The sequence below is a fragment of the Sciurus carolinensis genome, chromosome 1 (assembly GCF_902686445.1).
Source record: "Sciurus carolinensis chromosome 1, mSciCar1.2, whole genome shotgun sequence".
Classification (NCBI taxonomy): Eukaryota; Metazoa; Chordata; class Mammalia; order Rodentia; family Sciuridae; genus Sciurus; species Sciurus carolinensis.
In genome coordinates this window covers 100,370,691-100,387,723 of record NC_062213.1, presented here as the reverse complement: position 1 = coordinate 100,387,723, position 17,033 = coordinate 100,370,691, and the positions used below count along the sequence as shown (strand labels likewise).

General features: G+C 41.0%; 1 protein-coding gene across 1 annotated transcript in view; it reads right to left on the bottom strand.

Annotated features, from left to right (window-relative positions):
- The window catches only part of Gja5 (gap junction protein alpha 5), a 54,664-nt gene extending 42,789 nt beyond the window's left edge, over positions 1–11,875 (bottom strand). Inside the window, exon 1 of the mRNA XM_047521814.1 lies at positions 11,730–11,875. The gene's annotated coding sequence lies outside the window, so the exon portion shown is untranslated. The remainder of the gene's footprint in view (positions 1–11,729) is intronic.
- Positions 11,876–17,033: the final 5,158 nt, after the last annotated feature.

Below are 17,033 nucleotides of genomic sequence, written 5' to 3'. Positions count from 1 at the left end.
TTAAAATTTAAAAGTACCATTTTCTTTAGTATCGCCAGAAGATGCTTAGTAATTATACTTGAGAAGCACTTCTGAGCTCTACATTTATTGACCAACTATAGCGTTAAAGAAGGTTTATTAGGATAAGACACAGCCCAATTTTTAAGAAGACCACAGTCTGGTGGTGTAAATAGGTAGGTGAACCTGTCATTTTAATACAGAGAGAAAAAATATTTAAAAGGAACTAGCATAAAGTTTTGTGAGTACCAGAATAGAGTGAGCACATGTATGTGAAGCAGGATTCAGGCATTAGGCTTCACAGAGGAGCTAATGATTCAGAGCAGACACAGTGAGGCAGGAGGGGAAGTGGGCACAAAGGGAATCCTAGCTGTAGGAACATGTTGTACAAATGCTTTCAAGTCATCCTATAAAGAAAAGAGGTTTATTTAGCTCATAGTTTGGTAAGTTAAAAATTCAAATGGCATGATGCAGTCTCTGGTGAGGGACACCTTGGCTATATCACTTCAAGAAGGATGGCATCATGGTAGAAGCACATGCCAGAAGGAGAAATCACATCCCTAGGTAGGAAAGCAAAGAGCAATTCAGGGATCAGGCTTGCTCTCATATAACTTGTTCTCCCAAGAACTAACTAGATGTCCCTCAAGAACTATCTTAATCCCTTCAAAAGACATGCCCTCAGTGACCTGAAGACTTCCCCCTGGGTCTCACCTCTTAATATTGCTACAGTGGGAACCAAACTTCCAACACATGAAACTTTGGGAGACAAAGCACATCCAGATGACAGTGAGGAGTGAGGAGAGTGAAGGCAGGGAATGTTAGCAGAGACCAAGATGAGCAGGAATCAGTATGCTGTGATGAGACCAAGGGGGCAGTGTATGTCTTTGCGGCTCCCCGCCTCTAGCAGCTGCTCCTCCAAACTGAATAAACATTGCATACTTGCCCTGAAAATGTGGCCTGAGGGGATGTCTCCTTGGTTCTCTCACCCTTCTCATTAGATTGCCTCCCTTAAAGCTCTCTAACACAGAAATTCTGGAATTGCCCTTGCACACATGCCTTACCAAGGAGTTTCCTCCTGCACATGATGAGAATCACAGCAGAATTTTCAGCAGAGCAGGGACATGATTTAACCAGTAAATCTATCACCAACAAACCCATGGTGGGAGCTTTTGGGAATCTGGGCCTTTGGGCTACCACTGGCTCTCAGAGGTCTTAATAAGAATTAGGAAAAGGTGCCCCTTCTTCAGGATGTTTTATTTCCAAGTATCAGAAGACTGTCATACAAAGGCCAAATGTTTTCTCTAATATGCAGATGTTAATTCACAATGGTGGGGGTCCCAGGAAGAATAGAGGTACTTTGGATTAGACAGTAGGGGTAAAGGGAGGGGAGGGGATATGGGGGTAGGAAGGATAATAGAATGAACTGGACATTATTATCCTATTACATGAAAGTTATAATTCTATATCATGTACAACCAGAAGAATGGGAAGTTATATTCCATTTATGTAAGATGTGTCGAAATGCATTCTACTCTATGTATAACTAAGTAGAACAAACAAAAAAGATGAGTTTAAAAAAATTTTAAACAAAAGAAGAATGTCATAATACATGGTTTTCATTAGAAAAACACTTACTTTACCACTACCTGCCAGAAAATCTTCATAAACATAAATAGAAGGCCTAAAATGTGAACGAAAGTGCCCCTTAGATGTGGCAACCTGTGCATTATACAACCTGCATATCTGTACACAGCAAATCCTATTTCAGAGACAGACTCCTTTGCTTTCTTAAAAAAAAAAGAAAAAAAAAGGAGGCTGCTGGAAACAGGCCAATATCAGGTAGGGTGGTAGTGGGGGCATAGAGGAAAAGGTTCAGCCAGCCGGTCCTATAAAAAACACAATGAGCACAGACTGCCCTTTGCTTCCTCTGATATCATCAGACACTAAAGGGGTTAGGCTGGGATCTGTCACTAGTCTTCTATCTCAGCTTCTATTCCCTGCCCCCTCTCACCTCCACCTCTACCCAGGTTGCCTATGACCTTTTTGAGACATTTTCATCTCTTTTGGGTTTTTGCTCTGATATCAGTCTCTCTTGACCACCTTGCTCAAAATTGCAATCCCCAACAACTCACTTCCCAAATTCCCTGACTTTACATATCTTAGGGTCTATTTTATATTAAGTTTATTATACATATTACCCCACTAGAATGCAGGCTCCATAAGGCTGAGTTTGTCTGTTCACTGCTAGATCTCCAGTCCTAAGAACACTACCTGGCACAGATGAGATGCTCAAATGCATTAGTCACCTTGCTTTCAGTCACTAACTCCCCTGTTTCTGAAATCAATCTTCTTAACTTGGTTGATTTTGGTAGCACTTTGCCTTCTGATACACACACACGATTTGCCCAAAACTTAGAACCAACCTGTGCCTCCATCAGCGCTTCTTTCCCTAGAGTAAGATGAAGGGCCCTATTAAAATGTCTCTGACCAACAGAGTAGAGGAAGGGCATCAAGAGGTGGGGTAGAAAGGAGGGCACTGGGGAAGTACTAGGGAACATAATCTACCGAATTATTCCATGTCCATATATGACTGTACACAATGAATCCTGCATATATATATATATATATAAAATTATAATTCACTAATTAAAATAATAATAATAGAAGGGAATCAGTAGTGTACAGCAAGCAGATGGGGAGGGAGGAAAGAAGGGAAAGGGAAGGTACTAAAGAATGAGATTGATCAAATTATATCACGTCCATGTAAGAATACAACATAATGAATCCCACTATTATGTATAATAATAGTGCACTAATGAAAAACAACAAAACATTTAAAAATAAAAATTAAATGTCTCTGGAAGGAGATAGTACTTTAACTCAAAGTCTATTATCAATACTTTTGGGTGAATTGATGGATGAGATTTTCATAATAATAAGACTTCACAATAGCTACTTAGTGAGTATTATAACTCCTTATTTAACAGATGAGGGAAATGAAGTTTAAAAACATGAAGAAACATGCCCAAGTTCCCACGAGTAGAAAGCATTAAAGCCAGTATTCAAATCTAGAACCACCTAAGTCCAAACTCTGGAGTCAGCTTGCTGTGTAGCTATTCTCAACATATGCTGACAACTACTCAGTCACTGTAATGGATGCACCTCAGAAAGCATAGTCAACATAACCAAGTGGGCACTAGTTCTCTCTGTTATACACAGTTTCAGTGATAAATCATTTTCATTAAGGCAGATGGCTTCATACCTAGGGAATTGGGAGCAGGGAAACCAAAACAGAATCTGTCACTATTTAACTTGAACTTGAGAAAAAGTTTGGACAGAATAAATTTCAGTCATTCAGATACTCCTTTGAATAAGTTTGTTTTCTTTTCTTTAGCGAAGTAACAGAACAGAGTTACACTGAGTTGTACTTGATTTTCTTTCTTTCTTCTTTTTTTTTTTTGGTACCAAGAATTGAACCCAGGGGCACTCTACCTCTGAGCCACATCCCCAGCCCTTTTTTGTACTTTATTTAGAGACAGGGTCTTACTGAGATGCTTAGCGCCTCACCATTGCTGAGGCCAGCTTTGAATTTGAGATCCTCCTGCCTCAGCCACCAGAACCACTGGGATTACAGGTGTGCACCACATCTGGGTACACTTGATTTATTAATGCTTAGCCATTCATTAAGTGTCAAAACAAAAAAATAGACACAGATGGATTCAGAGTAGAGGGCACTAGCTCTGGAGAAATGATCCTGGGTGGAACATTGTGGACAGCACCAGGCACCTGAACCAAATCCATTCATCCATTAAACATATTGGTCTCTTGTCTTGTGATGTGATCTCTCCCTCAGCATGTGCTCCCCCCATGATGCCATCTGTCATCATGTGATGTAGCCATCCATAGAGTACTTACTATGTTCCAGGTTTAACCAGAGCACACATATTCAGTAATATCCTTTGGTAAGAACCAAGTCCTGTGTCACTGTAGTATGCTGATTTCAAGTCCTTTGGGTATAGGCCAAGGAGTGGGATAGCTGGGTCAACTGGTGGTTCCATTCCAAGTTTTCTAAGGAATCTCCACACTGTTTTCCAGAGTGGCTGCACCAATTTGCAATCCCACCAGCAATGCATGAGTGTACCTTTTTCCCCACATCCTCTCCAATATCTATTACTGCTTGTATTCTTGATAATCGCCATTCTAATTGGAGTGAGACAAAATCTTAGGGTAGTTTTGATTTGCATTTCTCTAATTACTAGAGATGTTGAACATTTTTTCATATATTCGTTGATTGAGTATATATCTTCTTCTGCAAGTGTCTGCTCAGCTCCTTAGCCCATTATTTAAGTTCTTTATAAATTCTGGAGATTAGTGCATGTGGTAAAGATTTTCTCCCAGTCTGTAGGCTCTCTCTTCACATTTTTGATTGTTTCCTTTGCTGAGAAAAAGTTTTTTAGTTAGAATTCATCCCATTTATTGATTCTTGTTCTTATTTCTTGCTCTTTGGGAGTCTTGTTAAGGAAGTCTGGTCCTAAGCCGACATGATGAAGCTTTGGGTCTACTTTTTCTTCTGTTTGGTGCAGCGTCTCTAATCTAACTCCTAGGTCCTTGATTTATTTTGAGTTGAGTTTTGTGCAGGGTGAGAGCACATCAATGTTTATAGCAGCTCAACTTACAATAGCTAAAGTGTGGAACCAACCTAGATGCCCTTCAATAGATGAATGAATAAAGAAACTGTGGATATGTACACAATGGAATATTACTTAGCCATAAAGAAGAATGAAATTATGGAATTTGCAAGTAAATGGAAAGAGTTGGAGAATATCATGGTAAGTGAGATAAGCCAATCCCAAAAAACCAAAGGCCAAGTGTTCTCTCTGATAAGTGAATGCTGATTCATAATGGGGAGGTGGGGGTGGGTGGGTAAGGGAAGAATGAAGGAACTTTGGATTGTGTAGAGGAAAATGAGGGGAGGGGAGGAGGCAGGGGGAAGGAAAGATGATGGAATAAAACAAACATTATTACCCTATGTATATGTATAATTAGACAAATGGTATTACTCTACATCATGTACAACCAGAGAAATGAAAATTTGTACTCCATTTGTGTATAATGAATCAAAATAAAATAAAATAAAATGTATTCCTTAAAAAAATTAAAAAAGAACCATGTCCTGCCCAAACCGAACTCCAGAATCAAGACTGAAATAGTTGTAGGATCCATGGGGTCTAGTTCCAACACCCATAGAGTTAGAAAAACATTCAAAGAACGTATTTCGTCCTTGTTGGGGGATGAGAACCGTGGATGGTTTACTGTAGTAAATGGTGAACATAATTATTCACAGGCATACACATCTTAGTGGATTCTCTTGGTAACTCCTAACCCCTCCTTAGTAAAGTATTGATGACAACCCTTAGACAGCAGTGTCCAAAGGGCCATTTCTGTTTTGTTGGATCCAGGTTTGCCTTTCTTCTTTTCTTACTCAGCTTCTATTGATCATTTGCTATGTCTTATACTATCTCAAGAATTGCCTAGGGGAGAGTCAGTTCTTTGTTTCATGGCTTCATTGCTATTTTAATGAAAATCTCAATATCTTCACCTAAAGTTTGCCTGACAGCACCCTCAGTTCAGAGAATATGTCTTAACTATAGGTTTTGATCCCTTCTTATACATGTAATAAACCCTGGCCAGCAACCCTAGTCATCTTGGCATCCCTCCCTCACTGCCTGCCTTCTGCCCCTACTTCATGTCATCCTACCTACAAGGTGGCAAGGTAGAAGACTTGTAACCCTGTTCTTTTTGGTTAAAAGGATAATCAGCAGGTTGATCAGAATTGAAAATAAGACCCATAACTAGAACATAAACTCCATATGAGCAACATTTCCCTTTGAGGCCCACATAGGGCTTTGTTTCTTTAACCATTTAATGTCCAATATTGTGTGGCCCAAATGGGCTATGCCCAGAGCTCTGGAGATACAAAGTTGAAGCACCCCTACCCTCAAGGAGCTCAGTTTAGTTGGGGAGATACAGAATAAACAGATGGTGACAATCCAAGACAATAAGGGCTATCATAGAGCCCAGGGAAGATGACTCTGCCTAGGAGAGTTGGGCTGGGTATAGAAAAGAAGACATTTTGAAATGGAAGGACTTTTAAAACTAGCACAGTTCAGTGGTGCATGCCTGTAATCCCAGGAACTCAAGAGGCTGAGGCAGGAGGACTGTGAATTCAAAACCAGCCTCAGTAAAAGCGAGATGCTAAGCAATTCAGTGAGACCCTGTCTCTAAATAAAAATACAAAATGGGGCTGTGGATGTGACTCAGTGGTCACTAGTGCCCCTGAGTTCAATCCCTGGTATCCCTGTGCCAAAAAATGAAAACCTAGCACAGTTCTGCCAAAGGTCTAGCAAGTCAGATGTTATTTTACCAAGGAATATTAGCTTCTATCTTTTCTAAACTCCATGAGTTCTCATCATTCAAAATCAACACAAACTTTCTGTTATCTCCTAATATCCCTGACATCTGCCTACAGGAATTCTCAGCTGATCAAATGGCAAAGTCAAGAATGCAGATCTGCAAATAAATAAATTGTGTTTCTCAGTATGGGAATGTCTTCACAAGATGGGGAGCTGGCTGGGCAAGCAGGAAAAGTGGGTTGCCAACAGACACTTGGGAAGCTGACAAAAATGACCTTGAGCTATAGAGTAGTTCTCAGACTAAGGTTAAGAACAGCAACAGTCTTGCATGGCCAGTTTCCACCCAAATCTTTTTTTGTTTGTTTTTATTTGTAACAGGAATGGAACCCAGAGGTTCTTAACCACTGAGCCACATGCCCCACCCTTTCGTTTTATATTTTATTTCGAGACAGGGTTTCACTGAGTTATTGAAACTGGCTTTGAACTTGCAATCCTCCTGCCTCAGCCACCCGAGCTGCTGGGATTACAGGCATGCCCCATGGCACCTGACCTCTGCCCAAATCTGATGTCATAAAACAACACAGGTCTAAACTCCAGTGTCTTTCTTAAAGGAGTTAATGGAAGCAACTTGCTTTTTCCTGTGTTTCTGGTTACCGAGAAATTGGAATCCATCTGGAAACAGTAGCTCTGCTCCTGAGTTATACTTTCTCTTTGAGAAAGTCAGTTGACCTATATGAGATTGGATTTCATGTTAGTGTGTTGAAGATTGATGCTCCCTCTTACCTCCTTTGAAGTATTTGATGAGAATTCCTGGACAGTGTGTTAAGCAAAGAGTTTACATGAAGTGTTTATAATGAGGAACTATGAGAGTGGATGTTTATTAGCAATTTATCTCTATCCTCTATCCGTGGTGCAAGTATTGGAAATGGAAGCAACATTTTAGGTTCAGATCTGTCACTCCCTGTGTGAGCAAATTTCTTAACATCTCTGTCCCTCAGTTCCCTCATGTGCAAGGTAGCAATGGCATCATTATTGGCCTAGTGATTATTGTTTTAGGAATCTATTTGTGTATTAATTCTACATTTATTGAGCACATACTAAGTGCTATGCAATGAGAGACTCTATACTTGTAGGGTTAAAAGAATGAACTCTGAAACCAGAATATCTAGGTTCAGGATTCACCACTTATTACATGCATGACTTTAGGCAAGTCATTTAACCTCTCCATGCCTCATTTCTCTCAACCATAAAATGAAGATAATGATAGTTTCTACTTCCTACAGTAGATATAAAAATTAAATGTCTTAACATATTCTTAAAATAGGGCCTAAAACACTGCACTACTCTCATGGTCAACTGTTGCTATTTTTCTAGGTACCCCACTCCTGCTTGGAGCTTATATTTTTAGGCAGAGGGGTAAAAAAAAAATCTCATAAATAAATAAATTATTTAACACCTTAGAAGATCCTAAGGCCTGCCATGTATGGTGATGCATAGCTATAATACCAGCAATTTGGGAGACTAAAGAAGGAGGATTGTGAGTTCAAAGTCAGCCTCAGCAATTTAGCAAGGCCCTAAGCAACTTAGCAAGAGCCTGTCTCAAAATAAAAAATAAAAAGGGTTGGGGATGTAGCTCAGTGGTAAAGCACCCCTGGGTTCGATCCTTGGCACAAAAAAAGAAAAAAGAAAAAAAAAAAAAAAGAAGTAGCAGCAGCACTATAGGGAGAAAACAGAGGAGGGAAAGCAAGTTTGAGAGGGTCAGGAATGAACTACAGTCTTTGACATAGTGCTTGGGAAGGATCTCCATGAGAAGACAACATGGGAACAAAGACTTAGGGAGGCAAAGAAGTGAGACAGCGTTATCTCTGGGGGAAGAGCATTGGAACAGAGACCAGCCAGTACAAGAGTCTTAATGTGGGCATGGGCCTGGCATGTTTGAAGTACAGTAAGGAAAGTAGCTTAGTAATGAAGGAAAAGAAAGGAAAGAGGAAATAAGGTCGTGTCTGGACACCTTATGGTCCACGGGGAGGACTTTGATTTTTATGCTCCAAGAAATAGAGAGCCATTGCAGGTATTTAGACAGAGAAGTAACATGGTCTAACACTTTCTGAAAAGATCTATGTCTACTATGTTAATAATAGACTGTAGAGGGCAAGAGTAGAAGCAGAAAGAATAGTTAGGAAGTCATTGCAATAATCTGGACAAGAGATAACAAAGGTGATAGCAGTGGATGGTGAGAAGTGGTCAGATTCCAGACATGTTTTGAAGGTAGAGCCAAAAAATTTGCTGATGGATTAGATGTGAGGTGTAAAGGAACCTGGGGTGGAAGATGACTTCTCAGAGAGAGAGAGAGAGAGAGAGAGAGAGAGAGAGAGAGCTGCCATCAATTATATGGGGAAGTCTGAGGGTAGAGAAGGTTTGAGCTGAAGGATGTGAGGTTAAGATGTTTATTAGATATAGCAAGGCATGGTGGCATACGCCTGTAATCCCAGCAGCTCAGGAGACTGAAGTAGAAGGATCACAAGTTTAAAGTCAACCTCAGCAACTTAGTGAGCCCTAAGCAACTCAGTGAGACCCCGTCTCTAAATAAAATACAAAAAGGACTGGGGATGTGGCTCAGTGGTTGAGTGCCCCTGGGTTCACTCCCCAGTACCCCCCAAAAAAATGTTTATTAGACATGAACAAGTCAAGTAGGTAGTTGGATATATAAGTTCAAAAGAGAGGTTTTTAAGTCATGAGTGTGAATAAGAAATGAGTGTAAACAGAAAAGAGGACCAAAGATGAAACCCTGGGTCTCACTAATATTACAAAGTCAGGAGGAAGAGGAGAAACTCTCCAAGGAGACTGAAGAAGAGACAACCCCATCAAGTGGGTATCCTGGAAAGCAATAATAGAAAGTTAAACATAGCCTTAGAGGTCATTTTAAGACGATGGCTGAGAACTAACCATGGGATTTAGCCACTTGAGAACTTGTAGATTAATTGACACAGCAAATGGGACATGGTGTTCTCAGTAAGTGTTAGCTATTATTATTGCCCCCATCACCAGACTTTACTGAGCACCCAGATGTTGGGAGAAATCCTAATTCTTGGCTCGCAGCAGTTAATGTCTCAAGTGTGTAAGCTTGCAGAGAGGAGTATTCCACTCTGACCACCTAGGAATGTAAACAACTCCCCTAAGTTGACCTAGTATTACCAAGGGAACCTGTATAGGAGCCTGGTGGTCTGATCCCCTGTGGTACATTGTGATCGGGCAAGAAACTTATAAAATGTATACCTGTTCCTTCAATAAACGAGTTCGCAGGCTGCTCTCCACGAGCTTGCTTCCACCCAACTCCCAGAGTCTGGGGTCTTGACTCCATGGCCCTTACCTGTGCCTGAGCTAGCCTGGCATCCCTACACCCAGATATATCTGCATCCCTGCTCCTGTCTGCCTGACACTGAGCGGGGAGAAGCCTGGGTTTGCACAGGAGAAGTTAAATCCAGCAGGCCCTGGACAGAGGGGAGATTGAATTAGAGTCCTTTGGAGAAAGTGGGAACCCCAAAAAAACAGAAAGAGGAATTTGAGTAAGTTAATTAGGGGACAGAGGAGATAGGGTCAGCTCAAGGACAAATTGGGTGTTGAGCAAGGGTGGCTCAACAAACACCTGGTTTGACTTTGTGACATTTATGAGCCCAAGTGGACAGGATTCTGACAGAGTTTGGTAGTTTCAAAGGGCCAGAAGCAGGCAGAGAGTATAGACATAATCCTCTCCAGTCCTCCCTCTCTTAAGACAAAAAAAAGTATAGAGTCCCATTGTTAATGACATATATGTCATTGACCATTTAGGTCAATGTGCCTAAAAAGAACAATTACTAACTTGACAGCACACCAGACCATGGCTCCTCTTGGTTTCATTCCAAAAACAGAGTACTGAAGTTAAGAAGGACTGATAGACTTGGGAATCTATGTCACTTTTCTGCCTACATGGTGGAATGCTGGCACTAGAAGTTAGTCCCTACCCTTTGAATCCTGCTTTCTGCCTTCACTACCCCAAAATCTCCCATCTCTTGGCTATTGTTTGCATAGAATTTCCTCCTAAGACTTGGCCTCCTCTTTGCTAACACAGAGATAAGCATAGTACCTTTTATTTCTTGAGTGCTATGGATTGACTTTGGCTCTACTGGACACTATTTGTCTCCATATGTCTTCTCCTCCTACGGTCCAAGATGAAGGAGCAGCCGTTCTCTGAGGCAAGCCATTCTCATTACAGAAAACAGGTTCCAAAGAGGACAGAGCCAAACCACACCACAGTTAAAATCTTTAACTGTGAGATGGCATATGACATGCCTGCTAAGACTCCACTTGCCAAAATCAGTCCCACGGACCAGCCCCAATAGGGATGTCAGCTCAACCTCCAGAGAACCACACCAAATGTAGAAAAGCACACATAACTGTCAATGAGTAAAGTCATCTACCACATATGACATCTTTAGCCACTGGCTCTTGAAATGACAAGTAGACTCACAGGTACCTGTGAGACCCAAGTGGTCTTAGAGAAGGATGGTGATATAATAGCCATGTATTTCCTTTGCTTCCTTGGACATGTCCATCTCACCTCCACCCCACAAACCTGTTCCATTTCTCCAAATTCCAAGGAAAAGAATGGGTGAAAAAAAGAACTGATTTTTTGAAAGGGTTCATGATAATAGCTCATCTCTTACTTTTCTTCTTCTCACTCACTTCTCACCAAATAATCTTGCTTCCTTGATATACTTTGAAGCACTAAGCATGTTGGCACTTCAGGGTCTCTGCACTTACTGCTCCACCTGCTTGAATATTCTGCCCCAACATTCGCAGAACCTAATCTCTTATTTCTTCAGGTCTCTGTCAGAAAGACCACCCCTGACCAACCTATATAAAATAACAAACCCCTGCTCAAACGCCCCCCTATTGCCCTTAAGCTGACTCAAGGCTCTCCATGGCACATATCACAATCTGGCATATTATACTTTTAATTATATTTCATTGTTATCTATGATCTAGCTCCCTCATTTAGCATATAAACTCTATAAGAGCAGAGAGTTGTTCACCCCTGGATCCTCAGCACCAAGAATGGTGAGTAATATGAATAGTCATCAAATAGTTGCTGAATTAGTTGAGCAAATATTCATCATGGACTCACTGGAACCACTATAAACACACACGCACACACGTATATATACCCATCTGTAGTATATTTATAAATATATGTATCATATGTATCATATATCATTTGACATTGTCAAGCTCCATTTAATGGATGTGAATACTTAAAATGAGAAAATAAGAATGCCTTACCCAAGACCACGCAGTTCAAGGAGAGACAGGCAGGGCCAACCCTTCAACTCCTGCCTGTAGCTGAGACAACAGCAGTTGCTTCCAATGCTTCCCAGGATCGGGAGAGCAACATAGAGAAGACCCCCTTCATGTTCCCCAGGTGCTAGGTAGAGATGAGTAGATCCTCCATCTGGGAAGTGGAGAGGCTGGGGCCCCGGGAGAGGGTGGAAAGAGTTGCCGGTCCGTTCCCCTTGACGGTAGGAAGAGAGAGCCGGAGCACATCAGCAGCACCTTGTTGACTTTTAACGCCTCCTCACCACCCCTTCTGTGTGTGGCATCCCAGATAAAATGCCACAACCAGTGTAATCTCCTCAGGCCCCCTTAGTTCTTCTGCCCCCTACAGACTTTCCTCCATTCATCCCAAGAATGCTGTCCATAGGCAAAGGCCTTGTGGGGGCTGCATTTGTCCTTGACCCTCACTGTCATGCTTGCTTTTGGACACAGATGGAGCCCCAGGGGATGTTCCAGCCAGGTCTGACTTTTCAAGGCTGACACCTGAATGCTTTAGCATCCACTGTCACTGGTAATCAAGAATTTGTGTTCATCTCTTTTACCTCCTCATGCTACTTCCCCAGTGTTTTTCTCTACCAACAGAGAAGAACAGAAACAGGAGATCAACATCTGATGTGCACAATACTGTGCTGGGTGTCTTCAGAGCTTTCCATGTAACAGGACACATGATGTCCAGCCCCCACCAGACCAACCTCATACCCTTCCTGGGCTGTCACTCTACAGGAAGCTGCCCACCTGGCCCAGCACAGAGACTAGTGAGATGATCCTGATGTAAATGCCATATCTGTTTGCTTCTCCTGCTGATTTTTTATCTTCAAGTGAATTTGCAGCACCAAAGAAACCTGCAGGAGAGAGAATCACCTAAAGTCACCACCTCTCCACAGTGATCACCCTTTGGGGGGTCTCAGAATGGCCATGTCCCTGCCAACTGTCCTTTGACCCTCTAGAACAGAGGTTTTTCTCTTTTTTTCAAACTGCAAATCACAACCTACTCATGAGTCATGAAATCAGTTTAGTGGACTGCCATACCATTTTTAATTAAATAAATTTAAACAAGAAAAAATGTGCAATTCACAAGATGGGGCGTTTTTATAAAACTTCTTTTGGTTAGGTGTATGTGTATGTGTGTGCACATGTATATTCTTGGTTAATATTAAATGTATATTTTCCTGTGGTTTTGACACAGAGCATGATCATCAAATAATGGTGCCTGTTATGAGCTGTGGTGGGGGAGTCTTTCAAATCTGGGGCTTATCCTACTCAAAAGAGAAAATCTGGGGTTCATGAATTAGTGGCTGTGGGCTCCATGGGATGCCAACAACCGCTTCATCTCTTCATATGCAGAGAAATTTGACCTGAAAGTGAGACAGAGCAGAGAGTTAAACAATCCCAGAAGGATCCTCACTGTTGAGTGTAGGAAGAAAACTGAGAAGCTCAAGGCAACAGAGCTAACAAAGAGTCTGGTGCATGGATTGCCCTCTAAGAAGGTGAAAATCAAAAAAAATTTTAAAAAATGAAAAAAAAAAAAAAAAAGAAGGTGAAAATCAAGTTGTCGGTATTTAATGTTAACACATAGCACCTTGCTGGGCATTGTGAGAATCGAAGGAACAAGATAGACCCTTTAACATGGCAGGTTGAAGGCCAAGTGGATCTAAACTGGTAACTGGCACACATGTGCAAAACAGCATATTAATCAAGACTAGACTTCACAAGCATCAGCTGTAGGAGAAACAAGCAGTCAGAAAGAGAGAGAAAATGAGGGCTGGAGGAGGCCATGCCCTCACCAAGGGGCTTGAGCAGGAGCTGAGGGATGAGGAGTCTGAATGAATGGTGGGGAAGAAAGGGCTTTCAAGATCCAGGGAAATTAAGTCAAGGCTGGGAGCTTCAAGTCAGCATGAGGTGCCCTTGAGACTACACAGATATTAGCCTAGCTGGAGCAGAGGGATTCTGAGTAGATTCTGACTCCATAGGGTGAGGTGAAATTATGGCAGGTCAAAGAAATGGACTGTAACTATAAATAAAATAAAAATCTAACTTAACCCAAATGTCAGTTGCAGAGACCCTGCCACTTGAGATCCAGATAAGATTGGTCTAAATCTCCATGCCACATCCTGTGGAAAGTTCAAGGTCCTACCCAAGATGTCTGCACTTTCTCAGAGCAGTTACATTTTTGTGGTCTCCTCTGGTTCCGGAATTAGTTCAGTTTATCTGTGCTCTCACCCTTTAGTACATCTAGCCTCTCTTCTTACCCAGTCCCTGGGGTGAGAGTCCCACAAACCTCAAACCTTCTCCTTGGTTTACTTACATGCATACACACACACACACACACACACACACACACACAGAGCACAAATCTTACAAGGCCTTTGCTTACATTTTGAGGAAAATAGAGGGAGGATTTATCTTGCATCAATGAAATCACATTAATATTTAAAAGTCGGAATTTTTTAAAAATCCCCCTGCAAATTTCGGGTAACTCCAGTTTTAAATAGCTGAATCCCTCTTTACCTCTATTGTTTCCTCTCACCCCTCCCACATTCCCAGTTCCTGCACATCAGATCTTAAATTATGTTTGCAGTTTGATTATTTTTATAGTTTTTGTCTTTAAATAGAAAAATATGATTCTTAACAGGAACACATGTTGAATGTTCTGAAACTCAACCATCTATGCCTGAAAGCAGCCTGGTAGGTTAGCTTACATCAGTAGAAATAGACCTATTAGTCTAGTGTTTATTTCCTTAATTTTAGATGTGGTATCCAGAAAAGAAAAACTCACCCACCAAACTGTTAGTCTTGATAATTCTTACCTCTAAATCAGGAGTGTTTCTTAAGGCATGTGCAGTTAGTCTCAAAGATGTTCTAAATATAAACGAAAAACAAAAAGAAACTCTTATGGGAGAGCAGAATATGCCACCCCAAAATATGCCTCTTTAGCATAAGGATTATTTTGAGTTGATCATTTTGAGAAACCACAGACACAGGCGAAGCTCTGAAAACAAAGTTACCCTTTTATCAGGCAAATTTATATCTGCAAAGAATATTTGTTGAGGTATCTTTGTCTCAGTACCAGGAAGAGAAGGATGAGTAAATGGTAAGAGACTCATCAATAAAGGCACCAATTTAACTCTGCATAACTAATATCACTTTTTTTTTTAACCTTGCTTTTCCCAGGCATCTCTACACACTCAACCCAGCCAACCTTTCTCATATTTCTTTATTTGGATGAACCATAGTATTTAAACTTAAATTTAAGACCAGCTCTTTGAGATTTACTCATTTCTCTAGTTATTAATCCTGTAAAGATAGGTATATGTGGTATCAAATGTCTGTTTTCTTTTTTTGTTCCTTTTTTGGTACTAGGGATCGAACCCAGGGGTGCTTTACCACTGAGCTACATCTCCAGTCCCTTTTATATTTTATTTTAAGACAGGGTCTCCCTACATTGCCAGGACTGGCCTCAAACTTGCAATCCTTCTCTCAGTCTCCCGAGTTGCTGGAATTACAGGTATGTGTAACTGTGTCCAGCTCTTTTTCTTTTGTTTACCTGTCTTTTATTACAGAAGTTCATCTCAACTAAGGACTATGAAGGGTAGAGAGAAAATTACTTTTCCTCAGTTCTTAAATGATGGCAAATATTCCTCCTGTCTGAGACAAACCATGCTTCCATGAAATAGATCACCTCAATTGATTCAAATGGACACCTGTCAATATCTCTATACCAGGTACTCACTTTGAGTTTGGCAAGACTATCCTATGGACATTTGTGGAACATTGCAAGCTAAATGTGAATGGGAAGGCAAGGAAGAACAGAGACACACACCTCCTCAGATCGTGTGCTCTATTTTCCCATCAGACTTCACTTACAAAAAACATGGTCAAAGATAATATGACTAAGAATTGCAAAATGATAACCGCAGGTCATTAAGCCACATACAGAGCCTCTCTGAATACAGGACCCTATGTGGCTGCACAGGCTGCATGCCCAGAAAGCCAACTCTGGCAGGGAGGCACCTAGAAAAAGTTCATCACCCATATAAAGAATCTTTCTGCTGGATATCATTGTGTTTGCATCGATATGGCAGCCAACTTCTAACCACGAGGGGAACTACCTGAGGACTAAGTGACATAAGGGAAGAAAATAGAAAGGAAGGGTCTTTGAAGAGGTTATTAAATCTCCAAAGCAAACAGTTCCTGTAGCCACTTTGAGTTGAGTTTTCTATTATTTGTAGTTGAAAGCATCTCAAACTTGGCCTCAACCCAGGAACCTACATTTTTAACTAGCTCCCAGGTGATTTTGATGCAGGTGGTCTAGAAACAGTTATTTTTGAGAAATTCAACTCTAAAATGATGGCAGATATCCCAAGTATATAGAGAAAACCATGTTTCCATGAGATGGATCGCCTCAATTGATTCAGATAGATGCCTCAAATGCATAGTTTTTACTCATTGTGACTGTCAATACTGCCTTTGTACAAAGCTCAATATTATCCTTTAAGAATTTATTTTTTAAAATGTTACTTATGACCGTTTAATGCCCTGGGAACTAAGCATCTAGAAATCTTGATTATATATATATATTTCCTCATCTTTTCCCTTCAGGGCAATATGGGAGGACTTCTTGACTTCCTCAGTAAGTCATGGAAAAGCTGCATGGTACAATTTTTTTTTAGATTTTCAGAAACTCCAGGGGTTCACCACATCACTCAATAACCATCCACTGATCTCAATAACCTCAAAGAGTAGTGACTGTTACTGCTGTCCTTGTGAAGTAGGGTCATAGTGCCTAACTTTCCTGGAGACAGCTCTATACTATCCTCACAGAGCTTGAGATGGACAAGGGAACAGAAGAAGCTGCAGGTGGCAGTTTGGAGAAAACAGGGAAGAGAAATCAGCCTTCGGGGGCAAAAGAGAGCCTAAGACTCAGCAACAGTCCAATGAAAGTGCCCAATTCACAGTAATCCAAAAAGATAGACCAGGTTGTAACTTGAATCAGTAGGGCAGACAGAAAGAATACAACCAGTTTCTCTTTAAGGGAGCCTGTGGCTTCCCATGGGAAAAGAAGAACTGTTGTGACATTAAGCTATTTTGTTGCAAAGAAAAGGACACCACAAACTTCATAGTAAATGAACACACTTGTTTCCCAGCAAACTGGTAACAAGTGGAGGTTCAAATCTTCTATATAGTATATTAGAGATAGTAATCTTGCTGCAAGGGGGCAGAGGAAATGGATAGAAGATTCTTTGAAAGCTGCAC